This window comes from Rattus rattus, chromosome 1 (genome assembly GCF_011064425.1).
Source record: "Rattus rattus isolate New Zealand chromosome 1, Rrattus_CSIRO_v1, whole genome shotgun sequence".
Classification (NCBI taxonomy): domain Eukaryota; kingdom Metazoa; phylum Chordata; class Mammalia; order Rodentia; family Muridae; genus Rattus; species Rattus rattus.
In genome coordinates, this window is record NC_046154.1 from 41,880,556 (window position 1) to 41,894,189 (window position 13,634).

Genomic DNA, 13,634 nt, shown 5'->3' on the forward strand with positions numbered 1-13,634 from the left:
TATGGGGAACACTCTTCATTCAAACCACTGCACACAGTAACAACAAAAGTAGCTAATGCACTTAGGGGGTAAATGCTCGTTCTGCTAGAGGCTAAACAGACGGCCACATAGAAGTCTACGTTTATAACAAACACAGTGGCCTTCTTACCCTGGACCAGTCAAGATTCCTGATACTTCTTTTCCCCTCTGTCCCCTATGAAACCAGTTAGCCCAGGGCTGACTGATACATCGCATACAGCCTCCACACTGGGGGATAGGAGCTGGCCTGTGTTCCCATCGCTCAACCACAGGCCCTAGACTTACTGCTCCTAGGAAGGGACCGCTCGGGAGTTGGTGTGGAAGACCCTGGATTTCTACTGGCCCTTGCATGTGTTGTATATCAGTGTGGAACCAGGTCCTGCCTTTCATGTGGATCATAGAAATTTGATGTCTTCACTGCAGTGTTCCTGTGTGGATCGTGGTGGCGTCTTCTACCTCTGCTCCCCCTTTTCTCTCTCCCTTGAGCTACCTACCCTTCTCATGTCAGGGTTGGTTCACAATTTCTTCTCTTGGCCACTGACTTTCCTTGTCTGTGCTTTTGCTCTAGGGCAGGTCCTCTGTCCCCTTGGTCACAATTTCGGTCCTGTGGCTTTCTAATCTTTCGAGTGGTCACTCATTCTTGTCTTTGTCTGAGCACCTCTGCTGCGTTTCTTGCCTTTCTGCCCGAATGGTGTCTGTTGTAGCTCACTCCTTTCTGTGAGTCCCACGGGCTGCCCTGTAGTCTGGGACAGCATTGAAGGGAGTGAGAAGTGGAGCAGGAAATACTCCACATGGAGTTCCTTCGGCCCTCGGAGCTTCCTGTCCTGCTGTGCCCCAGGAACATGCTCAAGCTGAGGCTGGAACCGAGGAACCTCATCTGCCATCCCTGGTGAACAAAACCTTCCCAGGAATTCCCCGTGGAGGAGCCCCGCAGCACCTGAGGGAGAGCAAGTGGCTTGCCAGGAAGAGGTCCCACCTGAGTAGTTTCCAAGGAAAACACTGCCTTGCCTTGACGTATGGAGCGCCTGGAGGGAGCAGACTACACACACCATAAATTGCCAGCCCGATTTTCATCTGTATCCACTTACCCCCGTGTCCAAGGCTGAGGTCCTCCTGGGCCAGAAGGGGGTTTGCACAGCTGGATTTGGTGCTGAGAGGGGAGGCCTGAGAGCCAGCGACACTGGGAGAGCCACAGATCTGGAGACCTCCAGCAGAGAAGACTGAGGGTGGGCTACACGGAGCACCTGGGGCTGTGCAGAGTGCAGTGGTGTGCCCCGTTTTCAGTCAAGGTGCCTTCTCAGCTCCATCCTACAGAGACTGGGTATTAAGAGTGGGGAGGAGGAGCTGAGAGGGCCACAGAAACAGAGGACCAAGTCAAAAACAGCTAGCTCAAAACCCCAACCTTCCTCCCCTCCCCAATGCATCCTTAGAAACTTATGAAGAAGAAAGGTGTTAGCTTGGCCTCAATAGAAACCACCATAAGCCATCTGTTCATTCATTCATTCATTCATTCATTCATTCATTCATTCACTAGGTGCTTCCTAGGTTTATGCGGGGTGGGAAGGGCTTGAGTCTCCTGCATGCACTTCATATTCTCTGCCTTAGAGCAACTGGTATTTGGGTTTACACCACAAGGGAAATGTAGATAGAGCTACGTGGAGAGGATAAGTGGGACCTGGGAACCTGAAAGAGAATATGGGGACCTCTGGAGTGCCTTTCCAGCAGGTGCTTCCTAAGCGCATAGCAGAGAAGATGTGTTTCAGGCAACGTGGACATACAGAGAAGCCTGGAGAAACAGAGGCAGAGATCAAGGCCCATGTTCAGAAAGCAAGGGGTTAAGAAGCAGGCAGCAGGGAGAAATAGAGGACAGGAAAGAGGGCTCAGGTTCCTGGAGGCAAGGCCCCGAGGAGGTTCCTCTGGGGGAGATGAGAATGCAGGGCAGCTCGCATTTGAGGTCTAGCCTGTGTGAAATGGTGGGAGCAGGTATGAGGACGCTGGTGAAGAAGCCGGGACTTAGCATGGAGATTGCAGAGGCTGGGAGTTCTGTCATGGTCACAAAGCAGCAATGGAGCAAGCAAACCACTGTCTCCTGATTCAGCGCCTCCATAATTAAAATGGGAGGAGGCCAGCACCTTCCCCTGAGTCTGCCTGGAGACTCGACACAAGCCTGCAGTGACGTGTGGTAGCTGTTGATGTATATGATGTGAATCTCAGGGCACTGGTCCAGGTCACGGTACAGGGCATAGTCTCTCCCTGACTGCTTGAACAGACTGAAGATGTTGGAATCCCCCCGCCCCCCGCTGAGCACGTGTCCCCACTGCTTAGCCCTTTCTGGCCTGTGTGGAGTGGGGTGTGTCAGTGGAGAGGTCAGTCTCACCTCCCACAGATGCACTGTCCCACATGAGCTCCCTTGTGCTGGGTTGTGGAGATCAGGTTCTTACGTGGAAGACCTTGGAGGATGGCAGAGGACGAGCAGCTCTGCCTGAATGCCTGGCATGGCAAGAGACCTGGCACTGTTCAGGGAAGGGAGAGAGCGTCCGGCCAGGGGAAAGGATGGCGGAGCTGAGGGCGGAACAGCAGGTTGCTGTCTGACATTGTGCCCCTTCTGAGAATAAAGAAAGGGCAGGGTAGGAGGAGTTTCTCATAATTGCTGTGAGGATTAAATGAAGTCATGTATGTAAAATGTTTAACATAATATGCCTGGCATGTAATAAATTCTTAACCAATGCCAGCTAATGTCACAACGCTCTTGTGTTCCTTCTGGAAACCCCGCAGAATTGCTGAGAGGATTAAATGCGGTCACATATATAAAATGCTCAGCCTGGCATTCAGTAAGTGCTCCATTAGCGTTAGCCAGTGTTGTCGTGACCGTCAAATTCCTTCTGAAAAACATACATGCCATCTCCCTGAGTCAGCCTTAGTTCTGCTTCTCTTTCACACACACACACACACACACACACACACACACACACACACACACACACCTGCCTAACCAATCACCAAGTCCCTCTCTTCTCAGCTCTGACAGCTCTTGCACATCTTTCTTGATTGAATATGGAGACCAGGGAATGAGTGAAGCTGCTCCAACTGTAGCCCAAGCTTGCTAGACCCTTGTGGGCTCTGTAGATCCTGGCTCCCCTGGAACAGTCCCCGTATCTGCTCTGCCCGTCTGACCTCCTCAGAGCAGCCCTGCCCTGCTCCTGTGAATGCTCCCAGCTCCTGCCCAGGCCTGGCTTACATGGATTGTGGGCCGTGCTGGGAGCAACTGCATGGAATCCTGATGAGGAACTGGTCCCAGTTTTACACTCAAGGAAGTAGAGGAGAGATTCGGTCTGGGAGGAGCCTAACTAGATGACCTTTGAGGCCTTCTCCGACTCCAGCATTCTTGGATCGAGTCTCGACAGGAAAGAGGCAAAGCCTTGTCTCCACAGCATATGGACTTACTCTTGTGAGGAGATACAGGCCTCTTCACACTGAGTGGAAGTATCATGACTGGCAGAGGAGAAGCCAAGGCCTACGGAAGCAGAGCGATGAATCTTCCAGAAGATTCCTTCCAGGGTCCTGGCTCTTGTGCATTGGAATACCATCTTCTGGTAGAACTTTGACAGGGGTGGAGGTGTGTGAGAACTGTGAAGCTCCATTTTATGGCCTTGGGTAGTGGTACAGGCAACTGAACGTTATTCTTTAAAATGATTGTATTACATTTATTTATTTGCATCTGTGTGTGCGCATGTGCACAGAATGCATGCCATGGCACGAGTGTGTGGGTAGAGAATAAATAAATAACTCTCAGAAGTCGTTTCTTTCCTCCTACTTTGTGGGTCCTAGGGATCAAATACAGGTCGTCAGGCTTAGTGACAAGTGCCTTTACGAGCTGAGCTATCTCTCTCTGGTGCCATGACTGAGTCTTAAATGTAATTGAAAAACACATGGGGCAGAACATTGGCTGATCAGATCTAGTGCATCCTGCATCCCACCACAGCAGGAGATTCTGTAGGTCAGGCTTGCATTAGATGCCTTCTTTTCTTATCATGCAGTCCCATAGTCTCACAGGGAGGGGGCGCTCCAAGGCTAGACAGGTAAGCTTACAGTGTGTCTTTTGAGAAAGCTCCCCACTTTCTGGGCTAGCTCATCAATAAAAAGAGGGGGCAGATTATGAGGCTTTAAAAAGAAGGCTGAATTTAGGGCCTGGAGCTTGCTTTTCCCCCTTTGAAGAAGGGAAAAGGAAGTCTTCACTCATTGTTCCCCTTGTCCTTCGTTCCCTTGGTTGACCCCAACCTTCCGCCACCCAGAGCACAGCTCCCAGCGACCTGGAGAACTTTTGTATTTACCGCTTAGCACTTGCTGTACGCGGCTCCGGCCTTCTTTAGAAGCCTTTTCTTTACGAGTTTATTTTGGCTTGTGCTGAACATTCATAAAATTCCTAGGGAACTGGAGGTTCAAAAGTCGGGCTTGTGGAAGGAGTAGGTGGGAGGGGGTGGGAACAGCAGAGAGGGGCGAGGCAGGGCCAGCCCTGGGAAGCTGGAGGAAGAGGCAGTTTTCCATTCTCTACTCGGGCCCCGCCGGCCGCCTGTGAGTCTTGGGTCTTCTGGGTCGTGAAAGGGGAGAAGGGGTGAAGGAGAGAGAGGTGTGGGAGAGCCTGAGGGAGGAACGGCAGGCCTGGGAGGGCTGGGATCTTCCCACCCAGAGCAGAGCAGTTTCTGATAGGAGTCCTGCTGGCTTGTCTTGGGTTTTCTTGTCATTCATCTCCTCCTTGGACAGGGGCTCCTCAGCAGGTTGGAGGCAAGGATGAACGCCTGAGCACGGGGCATATGAAACAAATTAGGTCTCCGTTACAGCCACCCAGAGGCGGGTGATGGATGGGCCTGTGCTCTCAGCAAAGCTAATTGGCAACACACAGAGACATCCAAGAAAGTATATTATTTTGCCAGACTTTGGAGTCACTGGTCGCCGCCCCCCCAACACCCCCCGTGCCCGTTTTTATTTTTTTTAAATTGTAGAACACTATACAGCCAGAGAGAAAAAGCGCAGTGAAAGTTTCCCATCTAATAAAAAGCATTGACTGCAGAGTAAAAATAACGTACACAGAGAAGTTTGATTTGGATTCAGGTTTTATTAATGTCCCTTCGTTGCAAAATGGTTTCAGTTACAAAACAATTTAGAGAGTGCCACATTAATTAACAGCTTGTCTTTCTGAAGGGCCAGGGAGTGTGTGTGTGTGTGTGTGTGTGTGTGTGTGTGTGTGTGTCACACACACACACACACACACACACAGAGTGATTCCAGAAAAAGGAGGTTGTTACAAATTGCAAATTGCAAATTGCACTTAGACTTGGGAAGAAAAGCCTCCTGATTAAGATTGGGACAAAGCACCTGAAGTTTATTCAGGGTCAACTGATAGAACAACCTTAAATAATGTGTGAATTGTAGCCAGTCGGATCAGCATGGTACTCTAGGTGTCACTTTCCCAATTTGTAAAATAAGATTTTTTTTTTGTTTGTTTGTTTCAGTGGCCTCTGAGGATCTCAGGATTTCTCTAGTGAATTCTGGGCACTTATTATGTGTTCTCAAGTATTTTAAATTTGACTTTAGGAAACAGTTACTGGATTTAATATTGATCAGCAATGGAGAGATGCCAAGCCAGAGTTAGAACCAGACAAGCTGGGAGCTGTGCTTGTATATCCCTGTAAAAGAGGAATAGTCCTAGATTCACTGGGAAGTTTGCAAGACAGCCAGGTGAGCACACTGTAGGGAGGGCAGGTGTTGATAATGTTTCTGACCAGTGGTTTCTAAATGACCTTCATATCTGCAAAGTGCTGGCAAGTGAATCGGTCCCCACACTAGTCCCCAAAGAGTTATTTTCTACTGTAACTTGTCGTGTTCACCCAAGTGCTTGCCTATTTGATTGTTTTGTTTTCTTCCTACACAACTGGAGTTTCATTAGGGAGGAGATAGAACTCTAGCCACTTGCTTTTTTAGATGGCTTGGGCCGTGGGGCTTTTAGGGCTACTAGCCAGGTAGGTCAGTTAGGGGAAGTGAGAGGCCCAGCGTGTCTTCGCTCAGGGAAGCAGATAGAGACCCGAGGATAGCCCCGTCTCTGTTGTGGTGGGAGAGGGTTTTTTCTGCAGGGCACACTTGGAAGCTGGTTGTACTCTCTCAGTGGCATCTCACTGTAGCTGATCCCTAACTCTGCCATGTGTAACTCTCCAATACCAAGAGTACTGGATGAGAGGCAGGGCATACGTATGGAGCCAGGTTTCCAGAGCCTCTGCTCCACAAGACTAATGCAATCTCCTCAGCCTCAGCTTGAAAGGGGGTTAGTTTCTCAAAAGGACAAGGGGAAGGGAATGAGTGTATCTTCTTTCTGCAGTGGCTCTGAGTCCTGCTTTGGTCTACTCTACCCTTCCCCAAACCTTTGATGCCCACATGAACTAAAAAAAAAAAAAAAAAAAAAAAGCTGGTGTTGCCTAGTTTTTCAGAATCAGCATTCTGCCTATCTCTGTACAACCGCAGGACCCAGGGGTCTGTTCTGGCCATCCATTCTATCTCCTATCTCAGCTACATACCCCTAGAGCCTTGGCTGGCCTGGCCTGGTGCTGACCACTGCCTGCTGTTCTCTCCTTCCCACCTTCCCAGGGCCTGGTTGGCCTTTGAGTAAACAGATAGCCCAGCGAGGTGTGTGATCAATTAGCTTTGCTGAAAATACAATCATTTTGTTATTCCAAGCTGATGAGGAGGCCTCTTCGGCCTGCTCTCCCAGCCTCCACATGCCAATCAGCCCGTGTCACCGATATAATTTTCCACATAAACACAACCTTTGTGCAACATCTACTCTTGTAAATAGATGTAATTCCCTAACCAAATAGCGCACTTGGAGGGGAAATGGATATTATGCATGCAAAAAGAAAAGCTGGTGATTTTTACACTTTCCAGGCAACAAAAGATTACCCTAATTGCAAATGGGGAGGGGGGGTTAGGGGAGGGTGCGGGGGTGGGGTGGGTGGGAGGAGAGCTCCTGAGAGGCTGGAGAGGCCTGCTTCCAGGCAGATTTTTTCCCTCTCTTTGCGAGTGTGTGTGTGTGTGTGTGTGTGTGTGTGTGTGTGTGTGTGTGTGTGTGTGTGTGTGTGAAGACCACCAGGAACTGCCTAGCCCGGGATTTGTCCTGTTTAGGCAGTGCGGAGAACGTGGTTGTTGTTGCTGTCTGAAAGGAAACGGAGATACTTAATTATAAGGTTCGGTCTTTCTTGCCAGGAGAGACCCCTCTGAACCCTAAACTATACACATCCTGTCGGAGCATTTCCCCCTGCATCCCTGTTCAGAACAGCTTCGGTGGGCTGTGGACCGCGAGTCCCTCTGTAATGCATTGGTGTGTCTCTCTCAATGTTCCGCTCATTTCCGTAGATCCCTAAATTAGACCTTGAAAGTAGCGGAAGTTGCCGGGCAGCTGAGGACCCAGAGCACCGCAGAACCCACTGTGTAATCCCAGCCAGGTTCCTGCACTCTGAGTGCTGTGGAAAAAAAAGCCTGAGATAGCCCCGCCCGAGAGCCTCTAGCCTCCTTCACGGTGCCCCCTGGTGCACAGGAGAGGAAAAGCCCCTTGAGTCTTGTTTGGCCTGCCTATGGTCCTGGGCTAACTGGGTGTAGAAGGAGAGCTCCAAAGGGACTTCCCAGGGTGGCTAAGTGGCTCCCTCCAGGTTGGGCAGTCAGCCTCTGGGCTCTACCTCTATACGTCTGAAAGGTCACAAGGTCGCAGAAAATGTAATCGCAAAGGTGCACTATTAGCAGGTGAGCAATCACATCTTGGCCTGAAGAAATCCTTGGTGCCTTTGCAGAATACTTTGAGGTCTTTACTCAGTCTGAGTTCAAAGCGGCAATGAAGAGCAAGCCAGGCAAGGCAGGTCTGTCGGTCTGTGTACAGGGGGAGAAAGGGGACACCAGCGGGGTACAAAGAGCAAGTAGTGACTGCCAGACTCCCAGCTTTTTTCTTGGATCTGTTCTCACACCTGGGGAAGGTGTGTGTGGCCCCATAGTTTGTTACAAGAGGTTCTTCTCTTTGAGTCTCTCCCCAACCCCCAAGAAATTCAGCTAAGGAACCTTCCCCCTGAGCGTCCCTTTGGTCCCCGGTTTCTGAAGCCCATCTGAAACTCATTAGCTGCTTGAAATGATTGTCATGGGAACCCTTGATGGAGAACAAGAAAGGGAGAGGGACGGTTTTAAAGGCTTCTATTTCTAATCGCGACGCTGATGAGAAATCAGGCAGATGCTTAGAAGCCTGGCTGTTGAAGAATAACCCGGGTGTAGGGACCATCTCCTCGCCTGACTCCGGGCTTGAAACCATTTCCTCTGCCTTCCACTACCTTCCCTCGCTGCCTTTGTCTCAGCTCCTAGAACTGTTAGCTCTCCCTGGGTGTCCTTTGCTAAGGCAAAGCTCCTTGCCTGATCCCAGGGACCTAGCACTCCTGGACTCTGAATTATGACTTAATTCCTGCCCTTCAAAGATCAAGTGATTTTGCATTTCAAATAATAAAATCTCCAACTATAACAAAAGTTGGAGGTATAATATACCAAGTTACAGCCCTGAGAATCATATAGTAGATTTTTCAAATTGTAGAACACAGAATGAAAAATACCTTTGCATTGCAGAGTCTGAAAGACCTAGAAGCCTGGAATCGTTCTGTTAGAATTCTTAAAAAAAAAAAAATTAATGTATTCACATGAAAGTCTTACATCGTAGTAGCACAAAATATCAGAATTAAGGAATTTGGGGATTATGACATTGTAACTGATTTTTTTTTTAGAGCATTAGGAATATGGAAGAAGTGGGGAGTGGTGGTGCAGAGGCAAAGACAGGAGAACCCCTGTTAGTTTGGAGCCAGCCTGACCTACATAGTGAGTGAGTTCCAGTACAGCCAGGGCAGTGTAGTGAGAACCTGTTTCAAACAAAACAAAACAAAATAAATAAATAAAAAGCTAAATACAGATAAATTAATATGTAGAAGCACGGGCTCCTGGACACTAACAGTTAGAGACCTTAAGCACAGTGGAGCGCTAGAATGTTAAACTACAGAGCTCTTACTGACAGAATTTTAGAAGCAGAAGGTCTGTATCCTGGAATGATAGCATTAGAGATTCAGAGGAGTTCATAATTACAGACTTTGGGGCTAGGCATTTAGAACTGCAGGATGTTTCAGTCACTGTTTTGTGAGGAAAGAGGAGATGTACAAATTCCAGAATTTTGGCATTACAAGGTTTCAGGCATAGCCGGAGGAACTTCAGGGACAAAGAGGGGGATTTACATGCCATCAGCTGTACTCCTGGCCCAGTTGTATTTGTGCCTTTGCTCACACAGGTACACACACACACACACACACACACACACACACACACGGAGACCTGATATATATATTACATATATATATATATTAGATAATATATATTCTAATTTTATTATCCTTATATCCTCTAGAGCTATCGACATCTTTTTCTACCTCTTCTCTGCTCTACCTCCCCACACTACAAATTCCTACTGGTCTATTTTTCTAGAGACATCTTACTTTCATTTTGCACATCGTGAAGTGTCTTAACTCCCCGTGCCCGTGCCTCGAGGACCAGTCTATGAATAACATGTTAGTGATACGAAGCTTTGGCTCCTCTGGGATTTGGGAAGCGTCACAGAGATGGGGCAGAAGAGCCTGTGTGGCCTGTGGCGAGGATGGCAGCAGACGGGTCCTTCTAGAAGCCACATCACCTATCCTTCCTTAGAAGGAGGTGGGAGCCACGGGGGGGGGGGCAGCGAGGCTGGGAGAGCCTGTTTAGGTGAAGGGAGACTGGAAACCATAAACCATGTCGCGCTTATTTATTTTATGATCCTCGTGGGCTGGGCTTTACACACATCGAACAACATGTGGATTAGATAATTTGCCAGGGATGCACAGCCTCTGATGGTTATCAGGTTCGGAGGCGATTAAAGCCAGGTTGACGAGGACGATTTGGCAATGAGTTGATGCTGGGATCCATGGCAAGGATATGTGAAGGCTCCTCACCAAGCCATAAATCCCCGCAGGGGATGGCACAGTGGAAGAGGGTAGTCAGATAGCAATGGGAGGAGTAACTTTCGGGATTCTATTACATGGCTCAGGGACAAACTCAAAGCAAAACACAAGCGGCCACAAAGGCACCCTGACATTTTAGAAAACACTGGCTTCCTAGTGAATCCACCCCCAAACACTGCGAAAGGACTAGCCAAAAGCAAACAGCCTGAATGTGGGTCCTCTGGCCTTTTCGCTCAAGCACAGAAAAGACAGATGCACAGGCTTTCCTCTACCTTTTTCTGGAAGTCCCCAGGCCCCCAGGTTTGCATACAGCACCTCAAAACTCTATATGAGAGAGGAATGCAGGCAGAAATGGCAAGATATCAGTCAGTGTCCTACAGACAAAATGGAGGATTTTTTATTATTTGCCAATTTCAAAAAAATTTTCAATAAACCACTTAGTTTAGAGATTGGAAAGCCTTACAGCCAATGAAATCACAGCTCTCCTTGGCTTCTAAGGATACTATTTCTGTGGAGCCAGAGGGTTTTCTGAAAACTGAAAACTCCAGACAATTCCAAGACAGAAGGTTCTAGGCACACCGCATAGCCTTGCCCATGGGGCTGTGCGCCTCCAGGCAAGTCACAGTTCCTCTCTGATCCCCAATAAGCCCACCCACAAGTAGGAAGTTGCCTTAAATAATCTCAGTGTGGGAGCGAAAATATTAGAAACAGGAAAAGAACCACTTGGTTCTGTTTCCTTTTGACGCATTGCATTTCGGATCCATCGGGCTGGTGCTCCTGTTTATTTCCGGAGGCTGCACAACCTAAAATGGCCGCCTCCGTGGCTCTCACTTTTGATTTCCAATGCTAAACAGAAAAACCACCACAACCCCAAACTCCCTAGACTACTGGCTGTGTCAGCTGTACACACTTCCCAGCAGCGCGGGGGAGATCAGAGTGAAGCCAGTTGACAAATGCCTGCCCAGTTCTGTAAGAACTGAGGAAAGGAAGGTGGAAATGAGCAAATGGCACAAAAGCTTGGGGCTCAACGGGCCACTCCGTCTGACTAAGTCTCTCTGTCGTTAGAAATCTCGAGGTTGTCTTCTGCTCCTAAACACAGTCCCCAGCCAGCCATGATTCTGAAGTACAGCATTGGGTACACTGTGCTCTATATATACCCCAGCCTGCAGGGGCCTCTGAGGCTGATTCTGGAATTGGGAATAACAAGGCTGAGGGGAGGGGACAGCCTTTACAAAGGGACAAAGCCAATGTCCCGGTGTGAACAAGCCCCATTCACTGGAGGCCTAGAAGGATAAGGAGGGGGTGGGTGAGCAGGGTGACTAGGAGTGGTGGTGAGGACTCTCTGTCACAGGCCCAATGGAAGTCAATGAGCTCGACATGTTTGCAATTGGTCAAAGATGCGTGAGAGTGACAGGGCTGTGGCAGCCCTGACAACCATGGGGAAGAGCACTGGTCTCAGTGCCACTACTAGGATGTACAGGTAGTGAGGGCTGCTGACCTGCTAGGCTGGCTGACAGCAGGCTGGTTCCTGTCCATGACAGTACAAAGTGTCCTTTGTGGTGATCAGAATGAAGTTTATTCCTGAAACATTTACCACTGGATCTTTCTGGGATTTCAGATCTTGGAATGTGGGGCTGTTCATGATCACAGGGCCCCACTCAGTCAGGTCAGCTGAAACACCACCAGGAGAGGCAGAACCATCCATCTCAGCCACATGACCTACCCTAGTAGATAAATGGCCACGTATTCTGTTTGACCACAAGGTATTGGTTCAGACAGACAACACAGCAGCCCCACAAAGCAGTCTGGTATGTTACAAGAATGGATTCGGAGGAGGAGACAGAAAACTATTCATTCAGGTTTTTTAAATAACTGTAGTTGAACACAGAAGTTCATACTATCATCCCAGCACTTGGTAGCCTGAAGGAGAAAAAGTACCACAACTTGGAGGCTACCCTGGGTTACATAGAAAAACCCTGTCTCAAATGAAACAGAAAATACAACCCCAGTGCAGCTTCCTGGGCCACTGTCTAAGCAAACAGCCCGTCATTTCATGGGCTCAGCCACCCATCTCATTTGAGCAGCAGACCACATGGCAGACTGGAGCTAGAAACACAGACATAGCTCTTTGGTCCAGCCTGAGACCCCTTCTGCTGTCATAGGCTTGCAGGATTACAACATGGTAAAACTCATGGACAGAGCTCTTATGGAATCTCTCAATCTTGTCACGGGAGGTGAACGTACCAAGAGTCCTTACCAGAATCCACAGGACTTGGGGTTCCTCCTCTTTCGACTGATGCCACCGGGTGGCAGTTCTTTCTTCCGCCTTACCAGATTTTCTCTTGCTTCATGGCCAGTCTGGATGCTCCTCCTTGTGTCTGATCTCCTGGGGCAAGTACACCAGGTATGCTGAGCATGGCAGATGGACAGTGCCCCCCCTCGCCCCCCCCCCAAGTAGCAGAGGCTTTGGGTGGGGAGGAGACTCAGGAGGGCTCTCTCAGTGTTTAGTGAATAAACACTGAATCGGGTTTCTGGCCTGTCACTCTGCAGCCTTTCAGCACAGGAGAAGCCAGATGGGCCTAGGGGAGTTCCCACAGCACATGAAGAGCTGGGGCTTGTGACTGGGGGTGGGTGGGTGGAGGGGGTCTGAGGCCCAGGCAGGGCTGGCCCTGTGCAGCCCCATGGAGTCAGCATTTGCAGGCTCTGGAACTTCACACCTTTGAAAGGCTCCAGAGCGGCTCACAGGAAAAATAAACTGTTTCTTCCATCCGTGGCAGCTCGGCCATCCTCAGAGGCTGCTAGGCACACACAAGAAACCCTGTAAAAGGGCTCAGTGTTTCCTTTTCCACTCCCTGAAAGGATATGATCTGGCCTCTTAGGGCTGCTGGGGGTGAGCTAAAGGCCTTACCCACCAGAGTCCTGGGTCGAGCCTGATTCCCCAGGATATCCAACCTGCTCAGGAATAGAAATACCTGCCCTAAGGCAGTGTGCTTAGAAAACTGGCTGGCACACGGGATTTGCTTTATCAACAGCTTCTCGATTGTCTGTGTCACCCCCAACTAGTCAGTGTCTGCAGCAGCTGCAGATGATGTCTCGGTACCCATGTGAGGAGAAGCAGGCAGGAGGGTTTCCCTGTAAGGGACACACAGGGCTTCTCTGCAGGCCCCTTACTCTCTGTTCCTCCTCCCCATGGGTCCCAGGGCCAGCATCTTACAAGTGGGATTGGTCGTGAGGATAACTTCAATGTAAGGCATTTATGTGCTGGGCTTCATTATTGCCACACAACTGTAGGAAGAGAGCACAGGGCACGTTGAAAACCAGCAGAAAGAAAGCAAGGGATAGAGAGTCCTGGGGTTGTTACTGACCTGTCTCAACGAGAAGTGGTCCAGGCAGGAATACTGGGAGCTTTAGGCATCAGGGAGGGCTTCCTGTAGGGGAATATGACAGAAACAGGAAATTTCTGCCCAGGTCTTGCTTGCTGCAAATGCATTAGGCTCAGCCTGCTCCTGGCTCCTAGAAAGTTGGGAGACGGCCTCAAGAATGTGTGCATTCTCCTTCTGGACT

The 13,634-nt window shown here is 49.4% G+C and overlaps 1 long non-coding RNA gene across 2 annotated transcripts; it reads right to left on the reverse strand.

Moving 5' to 3' along the window:
• Positions 1-694: 694 nt before the first annotated feature.
• On the reverse strand, positions 695-12,931 carry LOC116898858. Of its 2 annotated transcripts, XR_004387669.1 has the most exons (4): positions 12,788-12,931; positions 12,328-12,456; positions 1,107-1,326; positions 695-955 (listed from the first exon to the last, which is right to left on the reverse strand). It is a non-coding gene; the product is annotated as an uncharacterized LOC116898858 (long non-coding RNA). The 2 variants fall into 2 exon arrangements; XR_004387668.1 differs by lacking the exon at positions 12,788-12,931 and having other exon boundaries at positions 12,328-12,738.
• Positions 12,932-13,634: the final 703 nt, after the last annotated feature.